At 43.2% G+C, this 15,786-nt stretch overlaps 1 long non-coding RNA gene across 1 annotated transcript; it reads right to left on the reverse strand.

The window, feature by feature from the left end:
- Positions 1 to 13,710: 13,710 nt before the first annotated feature.
- Positions 13,711 to 15,378, reverse strand: LOC127475252 (uncharacterized). The gene is made up of 3 exons (XR_007906153.1): positions 15,303 to 15,378; positions 14,189 to 14,215; positions 13,711 to 13,745 (listed from the first exon to the last, which is right to left on the reverse strand). It is a non-coding gene; the product is annotated as an uncharacterized LOC127475252 (long non-coding RNA).
- Positions 15,379 to 15,786: the final 408 nt, after the last annotated feature.

A 15,786-nucleotide genomic window follows, 5' to 3' on the forward strand; every position in this document is an offset into this window, starting at 1 on the left:
TTACGTCATGCCCTAGAAACAACAACAGCTGTTAATTATTTATCAGCTGATGAGCACTGGCCTGTTAATTGCAAAACATTATAAAATAGATTAGGCAGAAAAGCTCGATACATATGCAAGCAGGGGTTTTTGCTCTGCTTCGTATGTGACTTGATTAAATAAGCAATTCTATGTTTCTGCTTAGTTTACAAGGACCACCTTCACCAGTGATTTGATCTTAGAAAACCTAATGAGCCCACAGTCTTCAGTTAAGTTTACTAAAAATTGAAAGATTTTTCAGACTTTAAGCTCTTTGGGCCCCTATCACAACTCTAGTCCAGAATGAAGATGTGATCTCTCATACCTCCAGTGTATGGCATTTTAAACCAAAATCATTAGACCTCCTTCAGAAGGGGAAGCACTACTGAGCAAGTAGAAGACCACGAGATTGAAGAAATTTCTCCAAACTTCTTAGCCTTTACATGATATTTGTGTCATTCAATACTCTTTGGTGTTGCATCAGAAGACCCCTGTAGACAGTGACTCACCTGCACTGTAGATCCTACTGGCTCCTTGCTTGGTCTGTTGATAAGAAAACCACAATTGACTCTGTACTAATGAAATAAAAGCTCCTGATTTTCCTGGCACTTCCCTTGTGCCAGTGGAGTATTTGCACCTTATTAAACTGGCCTCAATGTACAACAGTCTCTTTCACATACAATGGCTGTTCCAAGGCAAGGAGAAAATATATACAGAAGGTTTTTTGAGAGGCTTCTGCCAGGCAAAGGACCTCTAGGCCAGATTCCCATGCCATTGTCCACCATGAAGACATTTTGATATGTGTGAGTGGTCTGATATCAGCATTGAAGTAATCTGATCCAGTTGCCCATGTTCATCTGCTTGGCCACTACCAATCACTTGGCCCTCTTGATGGCCTTCTAACATCATGGATTTGGGGAATGACCAGGAGAATCTTGGTCTTTTACTCTAATCCCTGATGCACAATCTCCTTCACTTTTTAAGAAGGAAGGTGATTTTTCATGACAAACTCAGGCATCCCAAGAGGCCAGTGCTCATTGACCGACACACAATGAGGTGGATCTTAAACCAGTGTGTATTTGAGAAGGTTGATTGAATTAAACGGAGTCTCACTGATTCATACCAGCTGAGGACTAGAGGAAGGGATCTGAGAGGATTTAGGACCTGTCCAAACTGTGAAACCCCTTAAAGTTTGGTTCACAGACCTGCAAAGCAGAGAACAGCCTGGTATTATGTGCATGAAGATAAAAAATAGCCCCAAAGGTGGTGAAACACTTCCATTAGGATTTTGTCTTATTTGCTGGGCTTGTTGTGCCAGTTACAAATCACTCCACATTCCAACAGTCAAACAGCTGGAAAGAGCATGAAATCTCAGGCTCTGACCAGCCTCCTGCAGTGCTTACTAGAGCAGCTTCTCTCACTTCCACTGCATTTTGGTACTGCAACACTTTGGGTCAGCAACTTTCAAAGAAAAACTTCTAAGCTATTCAGAAAGTCATACCAAGTCATACCCAGCTCCAAAGAAAACAAGAAAAACCCAAACCAGATGCATGCAAGCTTGGTTTTAAGGGAAGGTTGGGAACAGTGTGCTTGTTTTTTACTCTAAATAACATCAGGAAGACATACAAACCTTGAATTAAAAAGGAAACAAATTTTCAGTACAGGTTGTGGGACCAACAGTTTACACACCAAAGCAATATTCATATTTAACAATCTGAAGATGAGACAACTCTGCTCTGCACAGCCAGCCATGCAGAAAATAAACAAAACCCTTGGAGCGACCATCCTGGAAGGTTTAGGCTTCAATTCAGACCAACATTGGATTGTACAATGAAGGTGTGACTGCAGGGAGGCCCAAGATCCTCCAGCTGGGACTCAAAGGCTGGGTAAGAGGGGCCAAGCCCAGCCCTGTCTCCACAAAGCCAAGGTCAGTCTTGTCTGAATGAAGGATGCTGGAAGGAGGTCATGATTCACAAAATCATTTAAATGGTTAAACGGGCTACACATGTGGCAGAGTGCTCCTGGAGTGACGAATTTAGAGTGCTGTATTCTGTTTAAATAATAAATGATGTATTTTTTTCTTTTTTCTTTTCTTTTTTTTTTTTGTACAGGACTTGTATAGCCTGTAAAGTGTCTTCAAGTACAGAACATTCCCAATTGCTCTAAATCCCAAATTACCCTGACCACTGGGATTTGGCCAGCTAAACCAGAGCAGAACTGGGGCAAAAAGGAAAGTGTGTTTATAAAAATACCCACATATCCGCCACTATCCACCATTTAGATACCCCTAAACTGTTTCGTAACAGCATCTGATCCAAGAGGGGCTTGAACTCTGGTTTCATAGGTACTGCTTGGATCTCTGAATGCTCCTCATGTTCTTAATCACGTCTGCTCCAGAGATGAGGCTATGAATAATTAACTATGCCTCCAACATTACAGTCATAGATTATGGTGGTGGTGACTTGTGGACTGCCACGCGCAGCATAAACCATTTAGGAAACTCTGTTATCCACTTTCCCTTTATATTTGTCTTGCAATCACTTACCGCTTAAAAGGGTAAATCTTTCATAGCTTTAATTAAAGCATTTAAAATAATTTACACTGAAATTGTATGTGCTTGGGTCTGTCAAAATTGATGCTTTAATAACATGTCATCCCTTTTTTCGATTGCCCTGAAATCTGTTAAAATTACCACTAATCTAATTGGGAACAAAGTTGTCAAATGCATGCAGCTCTGACAGTTTGTCTTTCTGCAAACTGCCGACAGATTGCAAGTTACGCATGTGTTGAGCAGATGGGTAAGTTAAAAGGAACACAAAAAAAAGCAATTTATTAAATCACCTGGAACCAGCAGCTCCATTCCAAAAATAGTGAGAATGAAATATAGCAAGAGCTAGGAGAGTTGGCACTGGAATATGCCAGAAGGTACCAGTTACAAAACAAGATAAACATTTTGAGAAGCCTCAGCTGTGTTGCAGAATAATGAGGCGTTATTTAACCCGATATAGATTACCAGCAGAAATTAATTTAGGGTGCAGGGTTTTGTGAGAGTGTGTGAGTGTGTGAGTGTATGTGAGTGTGGGGGTTTTTTTAAAGATTTTTTTTAATCCTTATGTTTTAACTCCTTCGTGTCTGAAAGACAAGTCCCCCACCTCTTTCCTTGAACCCCAATCTTCCTGCAGAGCTGCTGGATCCACTACACACACCTGTGGTTGAGGCAGGCAGCGGGTGCCCTCTCCTTCGGTTTCCTCCTACATCCTCCTTTTTATGGGCATCTCCCTCATATCTGAGAGAGGCCAAGGTTCCATGGAGGCAACTTGGCCACTGAGCCCCTTGGGCTAGGTAGTCTCCTACCTACCCATAAATTCCATTTTTTGGAAGGAAATCTGAAGAGGAGGGAAGAAGAAATGGCACCCTGCAGGGATAACTAGCCAATCCACTCAAATTCTACCCTTCACAATCCTTTCCTTGGCCCTGATGCTGCTCCTCTGCTCCCTGCCCATTCTCCAAGTCTCCAATCTCTCTGTTCCCCACAAGCAGAAGGAAATGAACTCTGAGGCCATTGCATCGATCCAGACCTCCTTGCACATGTCCCTCTGCCCCAGGGACACACACTGGGCTGTGTTTATACAGTGCTTAGGAAAAAACAGACTTCCTTCCTGGTTGCTCTGTAAGCACTGCTCTGTTCAGTAGCATTTATTATTAAAGAACGAGACCAAGATAAAAACCAGTGCACAAGCACTGGATAAGCACGATTCACCCACTGAGACCACCATGGAGGACATTGGGATGACAATGCTCATGTGCTTTCCTTCTTTCAGTGTTGGAGGAAGGGATGAAGGCACAAAGCTTCACCGGTTCACGTTGATTTTTGGTGGAAGCCCTGTGGGCAGGGAGCGACTGCTGTGCCTAGGGGCCCTCTGATCACATGCACAGCTTTGCCAAAAGTCCTGCACCAAACTCTGCCCACAGCAGCCAGGTGGGCAAAAGAGAGAGAACATAAACAGGTCCTGAGACACGACATCACTTTGAATAGACAGGATATTCCTCAGTCCCACAAAAAAACAGAGATGAGCTCCCATGACCACAAAGTGCATTAGGAAAGAGACTCTCTCAGCAACTTTATGAACTAACTTTATAAGCTGCAGTTTAAATGGCTACAGCATCATTTCAGCAAATGGAGATATCCTGATTTAAACCAGCTGACAAAACAGCCCATAACACAAGGCAGTAGGTACCCCCTTCCCAGTGAGCAGGGAGCTGGTGCCATTTCATACCTGTGTTCAGGGAGGAGAAAAGATCATAAAAAGAATTGCAAATGGGAGGTTACAAGCAGAATTGCTTCTCCCTTCCTTTTTTTATTTTTTTCTTTTAACTAAGAAATAAGCATTTTGACCCTTGCTTTTCCATAGAAAACTTGAGGAAAGTTTGCCTAATTTCTACAGTTTAAAGATGTCCTTACATACTGGACTAAAGATGGACAAGCCACTCTTCTGCAAAAGTGATGGCATTCCTTGTGTAAAATTCAGATTTATAAGTCTCAATGAACAAGAAAGATGGAAATCTAGTCCTAGGTAAACATTACTGCACTCAACATGCCACCAGGTAAAGTATGATCCTTAATGCAAGATTAAGGGATGTAACGTAAACCAGCTAAGAAGTATGATGGGACTGATTCTGGAAAGGTCTCCAAGTAGTTTAAATGGTGACCCTATGAAGGCAAATGAAAAAAAATAAAATACCAAAGCAGAGTGAAAATATTTGAGATATTTCAAGTGAGGCTGGGTCAGCCTCTGCATTCCTGAGCTCCTGCACAGAGCAGGGAATGAGGCAGAAGGTACTATTAAAGAACATCTATGCCTACATGTCCAAAAGCCAGAGCTTTTCTGATCCCTGCTTGGCTGCCTCCCCACAGCTGGCCTGTGGCAACCAACACACGAAAATCATATCTCTGCCTCAACTCAGGGTCCTTCCCTGAAGCTCCTTTCCTCTCCTGTGCCCCCCTCCTTGTACAGTGTGTGGGGGCCACAGCTGGCCCTCACTTTCCTTTTTACTTTCACCACAATTTAAATGGACATTTTTCCCCCCCTCATATGCAAGTGGGTTATCATTTAGAGTCTGTGATTTATTTAATGGTGGCTTTAACCCCACTTAGAAATAGGCTGCTTTCATGATTTATTGATTCCTTCTTCCCCTTGTTAATTTGACTCATTTCTTAGGAAATTATTCATAGTTAATCATGGTAAGAATGAAATTAGTTATAGTGCCCATTTTGCTGCAAAGGGAGCGTAAATAACTTTTAAAGCAAATCGGAAAGAAAAACATGTTAAAGAAAAAAAAGAAGACGAGAAAAGAAAAACCAGAATAGTATATATAAAATGATGATCATCCAAAGGGGGCAGTAAATTAAACCTCTCCACTGTTACTGGTTAGAGGAAGGCACAAATTTACATTCCACAGGAGCACGGCTTTTACAGCAGGCTCTCCTCAATTGAATTTGCCATCTCTTTGGGGGAACACACCATTTGGAAGATAAAATCTCCCACCACTCCACCACCACTGCCACCATTCAGAAGATTAAAAAACCCCGCCAACTCTGTTGTGTGCCTTTTGTGCCCACTAGAGGAATGTAAAACCATTATATTTAAGTATCATAATGGCCAACATATGCTTTTTCTTAGAAATGACACCACCATCTGGATTAAGTTCTCCTGATCATTTCAGACAATGTTACGATTATTATTTTTTTTTCCCCTTCAGGAGAATGAACTGCCCAGAAAGCAACAACAGCCGCAGATGGGAAATTTTTGCTTTTCCTTTTCCACCGCTGGCAGCTTTGAGAAATGCGATAAATTCTTTATATGTACCTAAATTGTTTGACTTTCACTTGCTAATTGATCACAAAAGCCTACCTGGGTACACCCCAATGCCAAGCCAGTGAGACTCCTGTTGCCTTTGGCCATACAACTTCACTATTACAATTAATAAAGTATGTAATTGCCGTGATGATAAAATTACATAGTGTTACTGTTTGCAGCATTCTCTTCCCCATAACCATATCAATCATTAAATATTGCACCGACTGGTATGGGGAGAAAGAAAGCCAAGCTTAACCCTTCACTGGATGAGGGATTTCAGCACGGTGGTGTGCAGAGGGGAGGTGTTCTCACCTGAGTGACTCCTTACCAGCCCCATGGCTATTGTCGTGGACGTCGGAGACCTTCTGGGCCACCACATCCAACTGGCTGTAACTGGAAATGGGCACGCCGGGATAATTGATGTGCTCAATCTGACCATGCACAGGTGGCAGGGAGACGGCATACAGCAGCTTCTCGGGTTTGCTAGTGCCATCTGTTGCCACAGGAACATCTGTCGTCAAGGTCACCCTGTCACCCTCTGTTAAAGTTACAGGTTTGGCGAGTAGAACAATGTCACCTAAAATATGAAACAAGTGAAAGGGGAAACCAACAGGAGAGAAATTAAAAAGAGGATCATTCCTTATTACATCCCAGACCAGCAGAGAATAGGAAAAAAGCGAGCCCTTCTATTCGGGGCAAGGAGAAGAACATTATCAAAATAGCTTGGGAAAATATTTTTGCTTTAGATTTTAGAGGCAGACAGGACATTTACAACAGAAAAAGCTGCAGAGCTATCTCATTTTTTCAAATATGCCCCATGGTGAGTCTCACTTCAAGGCTGATGCTAAGTGGAATCACAAGATTTTTATCTAATCTCCGCCTGGATGAGTTTATAGAGGAGCCCGTGTATTTATCTGGTTGCGTGATTTGTCCAAAATATCAAAGCCAGCTCTGATTTTCTGTTTGGGCAGAGAGAATGACCCAGTTGTTTAGAAAGAACAATTATGTTAATAGATCCAAATGAGCCAATGGACAGGATGTGTTAATGAACTAAGCATTAAGCACAAACACTGGTTTTTTTTAAGCTGATAGTGTTACTGTAGCCTCAGCAACAGAGGTTCTGGCTCCATTAGATTTATTTATGAGGAGTTCCACTGTATCGGCCAAGGGCCAGGGCAATTTTCACATATACAAAGGAGTAGCCACAGAAAATTGAGGTTGCTGGAAGGATGAACAACTTGTCTTCTCAGAAGAGGAGTAGCAATGATTTACCTAGTCATATCCACTTCATCCTTCTCGATCCTAACCCTCCCTGTTTTTAAAAACATATCTGAATAGGGGAGCAGCACAAGGGTTGATCTGACAAAGGTAGAAGCAGAGACGAGTTTTTATCAAAGGATATTGCAAGAGCAAGAGAATAATGTCGATCAGTTGCCCTTGCTGTCAGTCAACCTGCTGATGACAATATACAATTTCTCGTCTGGACTCTGCAGGAGCTTTTCTATTCTGTTTCTTGTCTCTTACGTTGCCAACTGACTTTTAAAAACAACAGGTTCCTATTAAATGGAGACGGCTGCCAGCAACATTTGAGAATAGTGGTTGTCATGGCTTGGGGGGTTTAAAATTTTATTTCCACAACAAAACGTGCACCAATTTTCATGCTTTTCAGCCCATTTGATGGCTCACCTTTGTTATTAACCCATTTAATATCACTTCTCCTCTGCAGCTAGCATGGCAAATGAAAAGTGTGACTGAGATTTGATGCATTCAAGAAGTGATTGTTATCTGAGAAAATTAGTCTAAGGACATCACAGTAATTCAACTTATAAGTACAGTCTATATGTAGGCTAGCTTGCCTTCATATAGTAAAAATTGTAATTGTATTTGAGAAAAATCAACAAAAAGGAAAATAACCAGCCCCTTCCCCAGCATAATGAAAGTAATCAGAACCCACCAGTTTTGGAGCACTTAGACAAATAATTTGTGCTGCATTGCAATAGAAGTTGGGTGTTTCTTACTTTCTGGTTGCACCTTTGAAGGACCGTAAATTTATATGAAATCTCACTGAATGGAGACTCCTTTACAAACTGTTTCCAAGAGTGATCTGAGATCAAGGAGGAGCACAGCTGAGGGATCTCTTCTTAAAGGAAGGATGCAGCCAGAGATGCAGGACATCAACCTGCTGTATGTTTTTCTCAGGGGTTACAGAAGTCCATATTTCAAACCCAAGCTGATTAAGTAGATGCAGTGCTCATGCTGACTCATTTTCCTTACAAGAAATTAAAATAAATAAGATTAAAAAAGGAGGTAACAGTGAAACAGGCAAGTGCAATTAACCCAACTTCACTTTCATGCATGTTGGAAAAAAAGGCCAGGTTTCCATTAGGGGCTTCAAAGTCTTTTTGCCCCAAACCCCATAACATGGAGAAGACTCTCCTGATTAGTCCTTTGAATAGCAGCTCACACACTCCCATTCTTTAACACTAGAGGAATAATCAGGCTCCTTATGTCCTTAATCATGAGCCCAAGGATGAATCTTTCAAGCCCACACTGAAGTCACACTGATCCCAGTACACTGCTGAACTGGGATATCAGCCATCCACCAGTTTGGTTATCATGAACCAGGTATTATTTAAAATAATCAGTCATAGAATGGTTTGGATTTGAAGTGACCTTAAAGCTCATCTCGTTCCAACCTCTCTGCCATGGGCAGGGACACCTTCCACTAGACCAGGTTGCTCCAAGCCCCATCCAACCTGGCCTGGAACACTTCCAGGGATGGGGCAGCCACAGCTTCTCTGGGCAACCTGTGCCAGGGCCTCACCACCCTCACTGGGAAGAATGTTTTCCAAATCTCTAATCTAGCCCTACACTCCATCAGTTTGAAGCCCCTTGCCCTGTCACTCCATGCCTTTGCCCAAAGTCCCTCTCCAGCTGCCTTGTAGCCCCTTTAAGGTACTGTAAAGCTGCTACAAATTACTTCACAAAAAAGTCTCCCGGTTTATGCCAATAATCAAAAGAATAAATAAATACTCATTTGATCTAGGCAACCAGGTTCACTTCTCTTCTTCTTTTTATCTTTCTTCAGCCTGATACCCATCATGGTCAGGTTAAACATGCAAAGCCTACGTGACGTATGACAAGCAGACACATACATCTGAAATTGTTCATCTAGCAGCAATATTTGGCCTTAATATGTTCATTTTTTTATAGATTCTAGAAAAAAACCCCAAACAAACAAAACCAAGAAGCACTTTCAGATTCAAAGGGAAAAATAGACTTCAAGAGCTAGGATGGGTGAAACCCCACAACCTCAGAAGCTCAAGCGGTCACCGGCATCCCCCGCACGCTCCTCAGGGCCATGCCAGCTCCTGCCTTGCAAGGCTGGTAAAGCCACTTGGGTTTTTTTTGATTCACTTGCTTAAATGTCGTAGGCTTGAAAGTTTGACTTGAAATATAACATTAGTGGGTTTGTGGTAAAAGCAGCAGAGAGGATAGGATGACAGGCGGGGCAGAGGGGACTGATTGAAAACAGGTGTGGAGGAGGAAGATGGGAGGAGGAGAAAGGGGAAAACATGACTGAATAAGTAAATTCAATGTTATACATATTGAAAAAGAGCACCCATATATAGAGCACCCACCTGTGCTCAATTCTATTTAACATTGTTTTTTTAACAGATAACAAGGGATAGGCTTTAAAATTGAGCAACTGAAACAAGGCATGCAGAGCATGTTGCTTCCAGCAGAGATGATTTTAGGAGGAGGAGTGTGGGGCAGGTGTTCTCCACAGTGTTTAACTCGCCACTGGAATGTTCTGGGAACTTATGGGAAGAATGGTAGAGGAGAGGATGGAGGTGTGAGAAGCTATATAGACCTGAAGGAGAGCTTGGTTTTTGGCTACAGAGGGGGTTTTGTATTTATAGGTGTAGAAACACACGCAGAGAGAATAAAATATACTGGAGACCAGTTATAAAATATCCTGAGTTGGAAAGGACCCACTAGGATCATCAAAGTCCATCTCCTGGCTCTGCACAGGACAGCCCCAAGAATCCTACCATGTGCCTGAGAGCATTGTCCAAATGTTTCTTGAACTCTGGCAGGCCTGATGCCATCACAACTTTTCTGAGGAGCCTTTTCCAGTGTCCAACCAGTCTCTGGGTGAAGAACCTTTTCCTAGTATCCAACCTAAACTTCCCTGACACAGCCTCATGCCCTCAGGTCCTGCAACTGGTCACTAGAGAGAAGTTGTAGACAGCTGTGTTTCACCTAGTTTGGCCTCTTGGATCCTCATCATGTTCATTTGACTACTAAACAGAGTACAGCCTTCTTTCATTGACTAAATACATCCTTAAGCAAAGTCCCATGCAAGGGGAAAGAAATGCCCATGAAGGAAAATTAAAAATTACAGGACATTATTGACCATATGAGGCTGCTTAGGGAGGCTGATGAACCTCCCTTCATCCACACATCCACACACTTTCACACCATCCTGATTCCATACAGCTTCACCTGTTTTTTACTACATTTTTACTTGATTATACATATTATTGTCTCATTAACTGCAAAGCTTTCCAGGGCACTGAAAAGGAGAGAGCATTAAAATACACTGAAAAGTCCTGGAGCTCAATTAACACACACCAGGGGGTTCAAGGGGAGGGGAAGTGGGGGTGGAGGTCAGCTCCAATTATAAAAGGCAAACTTATCTCCTTTTTTAAAATTTTTTTTAGTGTAATATCAGCTAATTAGACTTTGACAACCAATTAGCAGATTTTTAGCTTTGCTGAGAATCAAGTTAACTCTGAGAAAGGAGAAGGCAAGTAAACCAAACATGCAAAATGCTCTTCTTGTACCACAAACAGGCTGTCCTAAAAAAAATTCCACAAGGCCAGATCCTGCTCCCAGATTTATAGCCCTTTCAGCTAGCTGTCACGCTAGTTAGTCGCAGGTGTAAACTGAGTGTAGGACTTGGCCTGCAAACTTAAGCTCACCATAACTCACGCAAACCCACAGCGGAGAAGTGCTCTCCAGCCTCCTTGCAAGGTTACATTTTAACTTTTAATAACCCTTTTTTTTCTATTTTTTTTTCCCTACCAACCATGAAGTACCCAGATGATTATTTAGGATTAATGGATTATCAAAAGTGCCAGTTGGCACACTCCTACTAAAGAGAAAAAAAAAGGGGGGGGGAAGTGTAACAAATGCAGCTGTTTACTAATAAATAAAGCCTCAGCTGTAACAGAAATAAATTAGATGCATTTAATTGGTCGACTGCAAACCTCCTCTCTTTATTACAATGCTGCTTCTTGTTATTTTATGATGTCAGGGTAGATGGCAGACTGACAGAGTGTTTATGAATCACAGTTTGCAGATGGCACTCCTGGTTTTTCGGCAGTTATGAGCACAAGTAGCATGAGGACTCAATAGAGGGTTTTTGCCAGGGAGGACCCCCTGAGAATTAGCCGCCTTCATTTCTCTGGTGCCAATCTCCCCCTGACAGGAGCACTATTTCACAAAACCTACATTCAATAAATTATACCCGCCTGGCAAGAACTTGGAAATATTTAACACTCGGAGGACACCAGCGTCTCAATTTGATTTCTATTCATTTCCAGAGGACACCAGGCACTACTTGGAACAGCCCTCGTTTGTGTGCATGCGCATGTGTTTCCCCCCTTCCCAGCTAAAAAAAATTATAAAATATAACGGTCTCTGCAGCCAGGAATATCTCTCTCTGCCTTCAAAATGATTTTAGGTCTCCCGAGGACAGTTTACGGTCTCGTGCCCTGGTCCTCCCGAGTTGCCCTGCCTAATGACAGCTTTGTAATCCAGTTGGGAAATAATTTCACATGGCTGCACTTGGAGCTCGTGAGCTGTAAAACTTCTGGATTGAACTCCTTCACCTGGTCACTTCAGTGAGTTACAAGCAAATGCAGTGAGGGATGTGGTCATAATTGTCAACAGATTTGTAAATTTGTGTCATTAGTTATGCGCATAATGGATTTTATTCTAATGAGCTTGTTCATAAGAATGCCAGGAGGACTTGGCCCCTTTGGAGGAAATAAACTACAAACTTTGCCCATGCATTTTAAAACACATCAGTGCCGCATAAAGGGGGAAAAAAAATGTTTCCTCTGGTTTCTGTGCACTGCAGTTTCACTTAGGCGAACCTGATGCAAGAAGCTGTGGCTCCTTTTACTGCTGTAAACCCATTTCCTACCTTTCCTGGGATTTCTCAGGGATACGTAGGCATTTTCAGGTGGGGAAGTATTTTTTCCATTCATTGAATAAAACTGGAAACCAGCACAACTCTTTGGGCTCAAGCTATCAATGGAAATATTGGGGAAATATGAGAGGCAGCCCTTGTCCATACTCTCCTGACTGAAGTTTATTCCAGGACGCAATGCTGTCAAAGCTGATGCAGCCTGAAAACCAGAGCACTCCTCCCTCCAAACCCATCTAGAAACCCTGTGGTGCTCAGGGGGTCAGTCAACGTGACCCAGTTCACATGGAAGAACAATAAAACTAGTTATTATTAAATTAGGGTTTTATTGTATCTATTACTATTAAATGTATTTTTATTAAATCTAGTTAAAGCATAAGTCTTGTTCTCCAGAGACAAAGAATGAGGCTTCTAAACTTGCTCTTCAGGGAAATCTGCTCCTGCTTTTCTTAGAAACAACCTGGATATTTTTATTGAATGCATGAGCTGAGAGAAGAAGCAGACAAGCCCATAGAAGACTACTGGCACCTTTGCCAAAATGATGTTCTCTGCGTGCCCAGTGGAGCCCTCATCCCCTGCTCTCCCTCCTCTCTCTCTCTGATCCTGCTTTTCAGCCAACCACACATAAAAATCTCCGGCATGTGCCAAGTACTACAGATGGGTCCATTGTAGCACACCCTAATGTTCATAGCTGACACCCAGGTGTTACAGTTTGTACTTGCTCGCTAGCCAGACGGTGGCTGTGTGCCAAGGGGAAGGCACAAAGCACTCGGATACCGTGTGGAAAAGCTATATAAGACAGACTTTAAGAGATAGAGGAGCAGGTAAGAGCCTATGCAAAAGCAAGAGGAGACCAATCCACCTGCAACCACCTCCCTCTGCTGCCCATCCAGCCTCTCCTGTCCCATCCCCATAAAGCTCTGATTTATTGTCAGATACATCTGAGCATCTCCATTCCTCTGACCTTATCCGCTGTCACATCAGCTCATTTCAAACCTACTCGTGATCTGCAAGTTATTTCAGGTCTGGCTACAATAAAGTAACTTATTTAAAAGACTCAGGCAGGGGGATAATGGGCTGTCCATTTCTGATGTGCTCATCCTGCCTGGGCTATGGACACTGTCTGTACAGGTCTGAACATGTAAGGAGCAGAGCTCCTGAAATCACACCACCCCACTGTCTGCATGTTTTCGAGTGTCCTGAAGAGCATTTATGAGCCCTTCCTATTTCAATAGCCGGAAAGGGTTAACACCAGTATCCTATTTTCTCTTCCATTTTCCCCTCCCAGGAGCCTACTCCCCTTCCAGCCTAATTTCCTTCAGTTTAATTAATTTTCAGTAATCACAAGTCTAGACACCACGAGCAGCAGCTTCACACCCCAGGTGACACAGTAACGCTCGTAGTGGATGGGCGAAGGGACGCAGTGTGGTTTAACGCACCAGCCCCCTGCACGGTGCTGGAGCTGCCCACGTCTCAGCTAAACCCTTTTTGCAGAACAAACAATTTTTTGGAGAACAAATGCTTTTAAGGATTCAGGTGCAGGGAGCTTTTCGACCATCTGGCTGGCGGGGGCTTCCCAGCTGTCTGCAGTGGGTGCGTTCTGAGCAGCACGTACGAGCAGGGTCCAACGCTTCGGAGACGTGCCAAACCTGCGACACATGTGGAGAGCAACTGTGCAGCACTGACTCACTCGAGAAAGCCTTGGATTGGTGGTGTGTGGGCTATAAAGCCATGCTTTATATATGCTCTGGCCCATGCAGGATTTCTGGAAGGTTGACAGCCCTTGCTGACATTGTCAGAGGTGCTGGGCCGACACACACCTGCTATGTGGTCCTATACCTTGCTACTCTGGGCAAATCCAGAGGTTCTCATTTCTTGGATAAAATTTCAGAAGGAGAAAGGGATAAGGGCAAGAGCAGCTCTGACGGACCTAAGAAGGTCAGCCTTTATTGACTATTTATATTTGCCACCCACAGCAAGGTAAGAAAAATTATGAGGTATCAGGAAGACAAGTCAGAAAACAGTAGTGATCTTGGAAATACATAGAGAGGGATCAGTTGAGACAAACATAGGGAGAGCAGGACTGAAGTACCTTGAGGAGAACAGGAGCATGGTGTCACTGGAACATGGAGAAGCAGAAGTGAGCAGAACATTGTGCATTAAAACCTGCATTTTTTCAATGCAGAACCATTCAAGAAACAACTGTACATGGTACTTAGTGCCACAGTCTAGTTGACAAGGTGGTGATCAGTCAAATGTTGGACTCAGTGATCTCAGAGGTCTTTTCCAACCTAAATAATTCTGTGATTTATAGCTCATCAGGCTGAAGCAGTACATAGGGCTGCCATCATACCTGTTGGTTTTCCGTGCATTAATGTGGAATATTTTGCATCCCAACATTAGCTGTCGCCGATGGCTCTTGTGCTATTCCCTACTCATCAGCACCGATGAGCTCCAGAAATCTCTGTGGTGTTTGAGGGACTTTGCACATATTTGAGATGAATATCCCACAGCACACAAAAATGAATTGGGGATCCAAAGAGAGAGCTAACACCCACCAGGCCTACTAGCTGCTGCTTACACAGAGGCTCTGGAACAATTTTTAGCCCTATAAAAAGCACACATTTTAAAACACATAAAATTGGACCAACTGATAGCCAGCCAACTTTTTGTATAATCTCTCTTTCAGTCTAACTCCAGTACAGAAAGAAAAAGAATACTAATGAAGGAGCTTGACAGAAAGGACAGTTAGTTCATGCATGCATTAGTGAACAGCTATGGTGTGTGAAAAAAAACCCCTTCCTATCCTTTGGTTGCAGAATATCACTGCTAAAATATTTCCCCCCCTCACTCCAGTCAGAGCTTTAGTACTGGTATTACTGAGTGCAGTCTGCAGGGCTCTCTTCCCATGCCATTCCAACACACTTCCACTTTCACCAGGACCAAGAAGGGTGAAAAGCCAACCAGCCATCACCTACTGTGCTTGGCTCTCCCTGTATAGCCCGGTCCTTACTGCAGATTATTGCTCACAAATGCGGTGGCTTACAGCAGGGCAGTGGTTTGATGTGCCCCCAGCCCCAAGAGCTCATATTTAACTCCCACACAACCTGTATATTCAGGTTGGGAGTACAAAGCCTCCCTTAGAGGGTCACTTCCTTCCTCTTCCCAAATGAATGACTCCACAGATCTGTTGGTTGGGCACTTACATTCCTATGGTGAGTAAATATTTAGCGTTGGAAATATTTCACCCTGTTTGTGAAGACTGAGAATAATGCTGTGGGCTTCCTCGAGCTGGGATCAGCAGTATCCAAGACACTTGCAGCACTGTATTGTGACGCAGGATGAATAACACCATTCTCATCCACCCCATAATCACAGAGTCCTAGAATGTGTTGGGTTGAAGGGGCATTAAAGCTCATCTCGTTCCACCCCCCTGCCATGGGCAGGGACACCTTTCACAAGACCAGGTTGCTCAATGGCCCATCCAGCCTGGCCTTGGACACTACCAGGGATGGGGCAGCCACAACTTCTCTGGGAAACCTGTTCCAGTGTGTCACCACCCTCACAGGGGAGAATTTCTTCCATATATCTAATGTAAATTTTCTCTCTCTCAATTTGAACTCATTACTCCTTGTCCTATCCATACAGTTCCTGATGAAGAGTCCTTCTCTGGCTTCCTTGTAATTTTTT

This window comes from Manacus candei, unplaced genomic scaffold (assembly GCF_025592945.1).
Source record: "Manacus candei isolate 608988 ecotype Guabito, Panama unplaced genomic scaffold, ASM2559294v1 h1tg000005l, whole genome shotgun sequence".
Lineage (NCBI taxonomy): Eukaryota > Metazoa > Chordata > Aves > Passeriformes > Pipridae > Manacus > Manacus candei.